The sequence below is a fragment of the Schistocerca serialis genome, chromosome 6, assembly GCF_023864345.2.
Source record: "Schistocerca serialis cubense isolate TAMUIC-IGC-003099 chromosome 6, iqSchSeri2.2, whole genome shotgun sequence".
NCBI lineage: Eukaryota > Metazoa > Arthropoda > Insecta > Orthoptera > Acrididae > Schistocerca > Schistocerca serialis.
In genome coordinates this window covers 132,067,350-132,078,748 of record NC_064643.1, presented here as the reverse complement: position 1 = coordinate 132,078,748, position 11,399 = coordinate 132,067,350, and positions in this window count along the sequence as shown.

Genomic DNA, 11,399 nt, shown 5'->3' with positions numbered 1-11,399 from the left:
CCCAGCAATACAACTGATTTGGTCTCGTTAACTTAACTGTTTCTTTTGGATACGAACTTCGAATGATGAAAAATAATAGTGTACGAAGCTCTTTTCAAACTCAAATCATCTTTTACTGTATTTGTGTCGATGTAAACTGAAAGCAGAACCCGAAAGCTATGCTATTTTACATACTGGATGATATTTCTTACTGGTTTACACACTTATACAAAATTTCATTTGTAAATACAAACATCGTTTGTGCTTTGTCAAGAAAAATAAACATATGATAGTGCTTTTGTGAATGTCAGCACAGCAAACTTGTACAATGGGATTTTCACTACCATTATAGTTTAAACATCTGAACACTATGAAATCACAACTGTTGCTCTGTGTGTGATTATTAATAGCACAATAGGCCTACATGTCAGATGATAATTAGGAAACCTTCCTTTAGTGTATAAGTCAATAAATGTAATTAAGTAGCAGTTTTGATACTAATCATGAACTGTTAAACAAATCTCAATTACACAAATTTGTGTAAAGGACAACACTGCTATTAAAATCACCAATAGTTAAATTAGGATGCCCTGCAAACATGCATGCTCAAATGTCAACCTGCAAGTCAAGCTAAACACTTGCTGAAGATAGGTACTTATGTGCAATAGTCTGGAATTTCATTGCAATGTATAAAACAATGGAAAAGAGTGAGGCACCATGACTGTTTTAACCTACTTGTTTTTTACTTGCTTCAATGTTGGATAAAGCAAAATATCTTAAACCAGTGCTACACTTGAAACCATTTCTTGCACATAGCATTTAAACTAGCATTGCATTTACACAATATTGTTTTATCACTCACCTTTTACAATTACTGTAACATACTGCAGACTTCCATGGGATAAAGTTGCAAAAGTAAAGGATAAAATAGGAGAGAAGCTATAAATGGCATACTATGATGTTTTGTACATTTCAACTCACTAAAACACATTTAAAAGTACAAATTATCAAGCTGTGTTCTTGCATTATCAAATCGTCAGTGTTTCAATCTCATTATAGCTTATCCACAAACATTCCATATAATCTTATATGTGAAGTGTGGGACTAACAAAATTTTTGGGAAAGTTATAAATAATGTAGTTTTGAGAAACATTTTAATCTCTTGGGATACAGTACAATATTAATATTGACATTTCGGTTACAACAAAGCACTTACATATGTTCAATGTCCTCAGGTTACACAATATGTTTTGTGCCAATAACAAGCCAACAAGACAATTATATCTGGACAGTGTTATAACAAATGTAAAAATTAGTAAGTATGAAATGGGCTTTTTAATATTATTTATCTATCAGAACATGAAGTAGTATGGCTAGAACTGGTGATAAAAATCCCACAGAACAATGTGAAAAAAACACTTTCAGATCACAGCTGTGTATCATAGGAGTGGTCCAATTTCCTGGATCAATTTACAAATGAGCCCTTGAGAGCCTTAGTGGTGTAAATCAAGAAACACAATTTTCCTTCTGAAACCACTAAACTGTCATTATAATGAACTCTGTTACTAAATGCACTACTCTTTAAACTACATGTAGCTACAAATTAAGGTAATCATTTAATCATCAAAATACACATCACAAATAAAAATTGACCAGCCCTTTACAAAATTCACAATGGCTGTATATACACCGGAGAAGAAACTGTTTAATGCACTGCCACCAGAAGCACACACTACCTCATTAAAATACTTCAGAAATGTTCTCCAAAAGGGGGTAAAGCTTTCATATGTACCCTCAAACACAGCTTTAAAAGGGAAAATTAAATAACATAGAGGAAAGAAGAGTGGAAAGCAAAGTTCACAAATTCATTGATCTTCAAAAAGAACTAATTTGGTGTATGCTGTTCTCAATTTTTTTTCATGGAGTGAATCTGTTATACATTTTGCAGCATGTTTCTGACGTGTCAGCAGGTACCTTTTCGCAATAGCTTTGATCAGCAGTACCAAGTGATTATCTAATGGGTGCTGATTCTTCATGTGCTCTCCCAATTCCTCAAACACAGGCTTGAACAGAAAACTGCCAAGTACTTCTGACACACATTTAGTATTAAGATCTTTCACAGGAACCCTCCTATTTCCTGCACTGTATATTCTAAATACTTTTTCAGAACACATACAAATGTCCACGACATCGTCAGATGGTGAAATCAAACCACCTCTACTCTTGCTGTGTGTAAGAGAATAGGCAGTATGACTCCCTTCCCCTCGTAACACTGACAAGCATGTTTCACACTGCAAAGTTCTCTCTAAGTGACGAACCACAAATCCTGAAATATAAACAACAATATGGGTTGCCACTTCAGAGAGAATCATTTCAGCTTCAACGTAATCATGATCATGGCTCACCAAATGGGTTTCCATATCTAATAATTGCCTACGTTCAGTGGTGAAATTAATTTGTTGTTCTATAGTCTGACCACTGTATGTCAAAATAGGGATCTCTTCCAGGGCTATACGATTGCCCCTGTCTGATTCACGAATTTCATTGTGAATCAGGAGTCTCTTATTGGCAGATATGAACTGTCGAGCTGTTGGATTGTTATTCCACCCACCATGACTACGGTTTGCACTAAAAAACATCTCCAAATGATCTTGGGAGCACTTATAAATGGGGAGGAACTTCAACAAAGGTGCAGAGGATTGTGGTCCAAGCTTTGTATAGAGGTGCAAGACACTAGAAATACACACTAGGAAGCCAATGAAACCTGTTTTCCTGTTACTGTCCACAACTCTTTGCCCCTGACACACAGTAAGTGTTTTGATGTATGCCTGAGCTTCCACTAAAAATTCTTTAACAACCTTGAAATTATGAACATTCAAAGGCTGCTTCCACTTATTCTGCAGAAGGCTTCCGCAATTTAATATATCAAACAGGCAGTTCAATATCCTTATAAATTTTACTGTAGCAGAAGCCTTTTCAAAGCCTGGTATCTTCATATCGCAGCAGTACTACGTCTGCCACGGAAGTGCTGAGCAGCTGGGCTGCTAACCTAACTTCCATTTTGTTATTCACAAAATTGATGTGGCTACTCGTAATGCTGTTGCCTAAGTGGAGACCTTCTTTCACTTGTAACTTATGCAGTTGTTTAAATAGGTACCATGAAATTACATTACCTTGCCCATCCCAAAAATGTTTTCTCTCCCCTAATGCATTTCTTACAAGTTTTAGCATATGAGGTGGATCTAACACAAATGCAACTTCAGAATTGTTACCCTGAACAAAAAAGGTGGTCTTTAATCCATCAACGTCTGTATTGCACCCCAAGCATTTGGCCATAGACATATTGGAGGCACAACCGTCACATGAGAGAGACACTACTTGAATGCCACTGGCACTGGCAAGGCTAATGCATTGTTTAACCAAATGAGCTTTCTGCTCCCCAGTTAATCCACATGTCAAAAAATACCCTACTGAAAGCTTCCATGACCCATTAATTGCGACTAACATTAATACAAAGGCCTCTTTAGCTACAGGTAAACTATCCATAGCAACAGAGGACCCCATATCTACGTATCCATAGTACTGTGTTCCATCAAATTCTATGTGTTGCCTGATTGCAATTTCATCCATTAACAAACTGCATAGAATTTTATTAGTCTGGCCCTGATGAGAAGATTTTGCTTTAATAATGGCAAATGCTTCCGTGGTAAAGCCAGGAGCACCATCCACACCCTGGTACCACCTTCTTAGATGTGGCAGACACGTGTCGTAGCAGCGTCTAACATATTTATATGCTTGTGGTGAATAAAAGTTTAATGTTAGAGCAGACGAACGTAGATCAGGGCTGTAAGTTCTAGGTACACTGTTACAGTTTGCCTTTGCTGCCTGTCGTTGCAACAGCTGCTTGTGCATTCCAGGTATGCTTGCAGTAACACTTGAACTGTCTTCATCCACAAAATGTTTGACCTCGTTGTCGACAGGACGTTAAACACTAATCACCACCACCACAAAATGTTTTTTTCTCAGTTCTTCCATGACTGTACTCAAACATGCCACTTTTTTTATTAAACGGCGCTTGGATTGCTGAAGAACTTTGACTTTCTTCCTATAATTTTCATTTTTTGTCAGCAGCACAGACACATCCCTCTTAAGGTTCCTCACTATTGGTGTTTCTTCAGGATTTACATTCAATGGTGTGGTGGGATTAGCAGGATGAGAAGCTTCAGCCTGAAAGCCACTGGTAGTGGCTTCATCTTGAGTTCTGCATGTAGCAGTTCAATTAACTGTACATTTTGATGTCTGCTGCCTTTGTGTTGGTGGTCGTCTCTTCTTCTGTTCCTACAGAAAACAGAGATTGAAAACAAAAACTGTTCAATTACACCTTACAGCCTACTTATAATTATTTGCATTGCATAAAGCATTTACAATATTTGTAGATCCTGATTGGGCTTGTTACTATTTATTTGCACTACATTGACAGTACAGAAACACCTGTGGATGTGAGGGGGTAAGAAACCTGCCTTTATGAAAAGCTGCATTTGACTCGCAGTGCAGTAAGAAAGTGCCAATTTGGTGGTTTTGGATCCACTGTATGTTTCGAAATAGTAGCAATATACATTTGAACATATGATACATTAGACAAACTTACAAATTAAGCACTTTTTTCCAATATGATAATTTGTCACTGCCCATAACAAGAGTAAATGCAATGCTGTTACTGGGGCATTTAACTAGTGTTCTTTCACTACAGACACCAATGCTTACAGGTGTGAAACTATTATCAAAGAATACTGATTCAACATGTTGAATTTTCCAAAATGGATGATTAAGTAATTAACGACTGAAAGAAGTAAAATTAAATATGACAAAGAGGAAGAGCAGATTATGACAGTTATAATCTGACTTAATGCCTGAAGTCTTATTACACAGAAATAAAATTACACAAAACACACAAACTCTCATGAAAAAAATAGAAATTTGCGCCCGAAAATGTGATAAAACTATGAAAATATTGTTACATGGATTAACTCCACTGTAATCCGCACATGTTATAGGTTATAGACAAAAACACAACTGAAATTAGAGGCCTAATTAAAACATTCATACTTTCTGGCATTGTACATTTATTTCCTAGTTTTACAGGAATTCAGAATCAATGTGCTGATTTCACGTAGACTACCGCTTGTAAGTGAGTTGGAAAGGCAGAAAAAATGGATGGTACAGCATTTTCCCTGATCCGAACACTCGAAACTGAAGTTCGGTCAATATCTTCTTCTCGAAAATGCTGGGAACATATTTTACTCCATTTGTTAGGTATTCAGTCTTTCCTTCGTACCATATGAACCCACAGAGCTCTACGAGCTTCATTGATCGGAAATCTGAAATAAAATAGGAAGAAAACAGTTTCACGAAACGTAAACAGGGCCACACATCTCACGAGTATAAACGACAATATTTTACGAACGGGGCCACTTACGCATGGAACATGATTCCTTTTAACTTGGTAGCACTATTCCAGCGGTTAGTACACCCGTAAACAACGCAAACCGGCATTATAAAATGAAAAAAACTTCCGCAGCTCTACACAGTAGCACAATCGGAAACGAGTCTTCTGGCCAAACTGCAATGGCGGAGCTCGGTTTCTGTCGGCTTCAAGTTTGTGACGTCATGGCATTGCAGTACTGTCAAGAAAGCCATAATGCGGATTAGATCAGCATCTACTGAACATGATGGTATCACTATCCAGATGGTAAAACTTATTATTGACCAACTACTGCCCTCTATAACAAACATTTTCAACGATTCATTAATCACAAGTGTTTTCCCTGAGGCCTGGAAACTGGGACAAATTAAGCCACTGCCTAAAAAGGACATCGCCACAGCAGCCTCTGACTACCGCCTCATCTGCCTTCTTCCTGCACTATCAAAGGCCTTAGAATATATAGTTCATGACCAGCTCACCAACTACCTAACTACTAACAACCTACTAGACGAATATCAATCAGGTTTCCGTAAACATCGAAGCACAACATCCGCTCTGATAAAGGCGACAGATGACCTGAAACTTGCCATGGACAGACAAGAAGCGACTATCATTTGCTTCTTAGATTTCAGCAAAGCATTTGATACTGTCGACTTCGACATCTTACTAGCCAAACTTAACAGTCTAAATTTCTCACCAAGCGCAGTGCAATGGTTTCGCTCATACATGACGTCTCGTCAGCAACGCGTCCTGTCTGGGGATATAAAATCACAATGGCGGCAGGTAGTGTCAGGCGTTCCCCAAGGCTCAGTATTAGGTCCTATACTCTTCTCTCTTTATGTCAATGATGTGTCATCGGTCCTGACCTATTGCAAATACCATATGTATGCTGATGACCTTCAGTTGTATCTAAGTGCGAAACCAAGCAATCTCAAGAAAGCTATTGAAAATTTCAATACTGACCTCGATGCACTGTCAAAATGGGCACAGGACATAGGTCTAAAACTAAACCCATCTAAAACCCAAGCGGTACTTGTTGGTCACTCTAAGCTCATTAGCCCAAAACATCGGAAATCTGTACCACCTCTTATCCTAAATGGAACAAATATTAACTTCTCGCCCTCAGCAAAGAGTTTGGGAGTAATAATAGATGAAAATCTAAATTGGACAGAGCACGTAACTGCAGTGTGCAAAAAAGCATCAGCATCCCTTCATGTCCTACAAAAATATAAAAAACTCTTCCCTTTCGATCTGAAAAAGAAATTAGTACAAACGCTTATACTCCCAATCATTGACTACAGCGATATTATCCTGCAAGGCCTCTCTCAGGAAAATTCCCGACGTCTAGAACTGGTCACGAATGCCTGCGTCCGATATATCTGTGACGTTCGACTTTTTGATCACATTTCACCAGCATATGCAAAATTGTCCTGGCTGCGTGCAGACAAACGCAGAGATTTCCATACACTCTGTCTCATCTACTGCCTTATAAATGTACACTGTCCCTCATATCTCTCCTCGTCCCTAACACTCATGTCGGAACAACATGACAGAAACACACGTTCCCATCATAATAAAATCCTCTCCGTTCCACTGCATCGTTCAGTCACCTTCTCCAAGTCCTTTACAGTAGCGGGAACCCGACTCTGGAATAACCTCCCTCGTTATGTTAGAGAACTTAAAAACATGACCGGCTTCAGAAAACACTTAATGACGTATCTACTTAAGCAACAGTAATGCCTTCCTCTGTACATGAGTGCACTTCACCTCATTACTTCCCTCTCACCCCCTCCTTAAACCTCCCTTACCCAAAACTCGCTATACTAGTAAACATCTACTTTACACACTAAAATATTAATGTACATCTGCACAAACCTTCATTACTATTGCCAATCTTTCTCATGTTTGTCATTATTATTTGATTTTTTTACTGTTATTATTATTGCTTTCACCATAATCTGTATGTATAGCACCTGATGTAAAAATACTGCCAGCATTTACTTTATTAGGTCTTAGTCATGTTTATCATTATTATTTTATTTTTTTGTTTTACTGTTATTATTATTGCTTTTATCATAATCTGTATGTATAGCAATTGTTGTAAAAATACTTCCGCATTTACTTTATTAGGTCTTAGTCACTACTCTTTATTCATATTGTCACTAGAGTAAGCTAATTTTCTCATTTAAACTTTGTTCATGATGTAACTCTGATGTGTGAAATGCTGCATGTGTGGAACACTGGTCCGATGTAAGAGAGGGCCTGATGGCCCTAATCTGATCAGGTTAAATAAATAAATAAATAAATAAATAAATATACCTCCATGGTCGGCAGCAATTCAATAAGCTCTGTGACTCGAGTGTCCTGTGAAGTGTATCTTTGTTTCTATAAACTAAAGTGTGTTTTGTACTGCGTACCACTGAGTCACCTATCATTCGCTGTCACTACGTATCGGAGTGCCACACTGGTGGCTCCGAACTTTGGGTGAACGCTAGTATAGCGCAAATACGCGTCGCGGAAATATGGTCATCACACACTCATTGTGTTACGCCGACCGCTAATTCCGTCGAACTCTTGCGCACCTCGCTATCGACAGACGCGAACAGTGCTCCGTATGTTATGTGAGTGATTAAAAGTGACAGTGTCACATTGCAGCCTCGTCGCAAATCGCAGGGGCACAACAATTCAAGACAACCGACAATCCGCTTACTGACTTTGTTACGGATCCCAACAGCGTAACGTCTACCATCACATTCCTCGACATTTTCACGATCTGTACTACCCACTCGCGCCGACCGTGTCGTGGCCGTGATCGTACGCACTGGACACGTCTCCGCCCGATCTCACCCGCTCACCGCCCATCCGCAATTCTCCCCGTGCGTGCGCCCGTATTCCAAACACATTACCGAACCGAGCAGTCGCCTGCTTCACGAATCGCACTACCGCCGTTCCGTACACACAATCCGCGCCTGTGGTTCGCGGTCGTCGAACGCATGCCATCGTCACGGACGACATGAATACGTCACTCAGCCACCTTGGCACCCACGCTGGCGTTATCTATGACACCGTTCATCATAAGATTAAACCTCATGTAAACAGTACACTGTGTATTCTCAACGTTTGCTGGAACCTCATTGGATTTCGTTTCACATAGAGCGGAAAGCAAGCTGTCTCGAGTAAAGTACGATAATGAGGATACGTTTTATGCTGTGCGTTACGCGTACATCGACTCAGCGATAATGCGGGGCAACGGCTTTACCGGTGCATTTAACTTGGGCAGCACTAGCCGGACAAGTGATCCAACTAGGCTGCAGTGATAGCACAATTTCAGTAAAGGCGTAAAAACAGACGAGCAGAGAACAATATAGCTTCGAACGTCATTCAATTTTTAAACGGAAGGAAATACACTCCTGGAAATGGAAAAAAGAACACATTGACACCGGTGTGTCAGACACACCATACTTGCTCCGGACACTGCGAGAGGGCTGTACAAGCAATGATCACACGCACGGCACAGCGGACACACCAGGAACCGCGGTGTTGGCCGTCGAATGGCGCTAGCTGCGCAGCATTTGTGCACCGCCGCCGTCAGTGTCAGCCAGTTTGCCGTGGCATACGGAGCTCCATCGCAGTCTTTAACACTGGTAGCATGCCGCGACAGCGTGGACGTGAACCGTATGTGCAGTTGACGGACTTTGAGCGAGGGCGTATAGTGGGCATGCGGGAGGCCGGGTGGACGTACCGCCGAATTGCTCAACACGTGGGGCGTGAGGTCTCCACAGTACATCGATGTTGTCGCCAGTGGTCGGCGGAAGGTGCACGTGCCCGTCGACCTGGGACCGGACCGCAGCGACGCACAGATGCACGCCAAGACCGTAGGATCCTACGCAGTGCCGTAGGGGACCGCACCGCCACTTCCCAGCAAATTAGGGACACTGTTGCTCCTGGGGTATCGGCGAGGACCATTCGCAACCGTCTCCATGAAGCTGGGCTACGGTCCCGCACACCGTTAGGCCGTCTTCCGCTCACGCCCCAACATCGTGCAGCCCGCCTCCAGTGGTGTCGCGACAAGCGTGAATGGAGGGACGAATGGAGACGTGTCGTCTTCAGCGATGAGAGTCGCTTCTGCCTTGGTGCCAATGATGGTCGTATGCGTGTTTGGCGCCGTGCAGGTGAGCGCCACAATCAGGACTGCATACGACCGAGGCACACAGGCCCAACACCTGGCATCATGGTGTGGGGAGCGATCTCCTACACTGGCCGTACACCACTGGTGATCGTCGAGGGGACACTGAATAGTGCACGGTACATCCAAACCGTCATCGAACCCATCGTTCTACCATTCCTAGACCGGCAAGGGAACTTGCTGTTCCAACAGGACAATGCACGTCCGCATGTATCCTGTGCCACCCAACGTGCTCTAGAAGGTGTAAGTCAACTACCCTGGCCAGCAAGATCTCCGGATCTGTCCCCCATTGAGCATGTTTGGGACTGGATGAAGCGTCGTCTCACGCGGTCTGCACGTCCAGCACGAACGCTGGTCCAACTGAGGCGCCAGGTGGAAATGGCATGGCAAGCCGTTCCACAGGACTACATCCAGCATCTCTACGATCGTCTCCATGGGAGAATAGCAGCCTGCATTGCTGCGAAAGGTGGATATACACTGTACTAGTGCCGACATTGTGCATGCTCTGTTGCCTGTGTCTATGTGCCTGTGGTTCTGTCAGTGTGATCATGTGATGTATCTGACCCCAGGAATGTGTCAATAAAGTTCCCCCTTCCTGGGACAATGAATTCACGGTGTTCTTATTTCAATTTCCAGGAGTGTAGTATGTGTTAGAACTCAGGCGAAAAGCTTCGTAAGTGATCGGACGGAAAACATAACATGCTGCCGATCTTAGCTGACACAGCAATGTAATTAACAACAATAGTGATGAAAATTCCTGATTTTAACGAGGGCAATTTTTATGCATGAGCTATGTGTGACGTAAAAGCGAACTGCTGGGATTTCACCACGCGGTTAAGTATTGACGCCGCTAAAGGTATGACAGTCGTCTGGTAATCTCTGAATTCCTTCTATACCGGATTCTGAGGAATAAAATTCAGTAGTGCTACGTTGATAAACGAGGCGATCAGTAACAGGTTACGACGTGCTGCTTTGAATTTCGCCATCGTTCGGCAGTGACGTGTCACAAAGCTTCGTGCATTAGTTCCAGTACGTTTGGCAGCTTAAACACTTGTATGCTATAATATTAGCCGCCTACACCAAGACTTAATTAATATTAAGGTCTAGAACATCTTACAGCGCTCATAAATGCTCACTGTAGCTCAGAAAGATCACGAAGTAAACCATTAAAGATTTTTCTTCGCGGCAAGTTGTTTTATGCTCAGCTGCCTAATTCTAATGAAGGTTCTTGGCCATACGTAAGTTTGGTTTGGTTTTGGTTTTGTTTTGCTTTAAGGCAACTGGTGTCAGACGCGGCCAAGTCAAAAATAATAGAACACGAAGACAGAGGAGAGTTAAAAAACGACTATACGTCAGTCCCAATGGACATAAAAGAAGACAGCTAGAAACAGGCACGTGGAAAAGGAGCTAAAAAAGACACCATACAGAAACGAAGGTTAAAAACTAAAAATTTAATGGCTTCCGCCATATTGCTTCGGAGGGTAAAAAGTAAAACGCGATCGACAGCCCGCGCGTCATTTATTAAAACGGGCGGTAACTCAGACGGTAGAAACCACTTTATTATGCCTTTCGGTACCGTATTTACATTTCTGCTTTCATCATAATAACTGTTACGAAAGCGTGGTGACTGTCTACCCCCTCTCCCTCTACCACGGCCTTGATTATGATAATTAGACCTTGTATTCCGAACCTGCACACTTCTAACATTCACGTTCCCACAGTCATTATTTCTGTTGTTTACATAATCGCTAG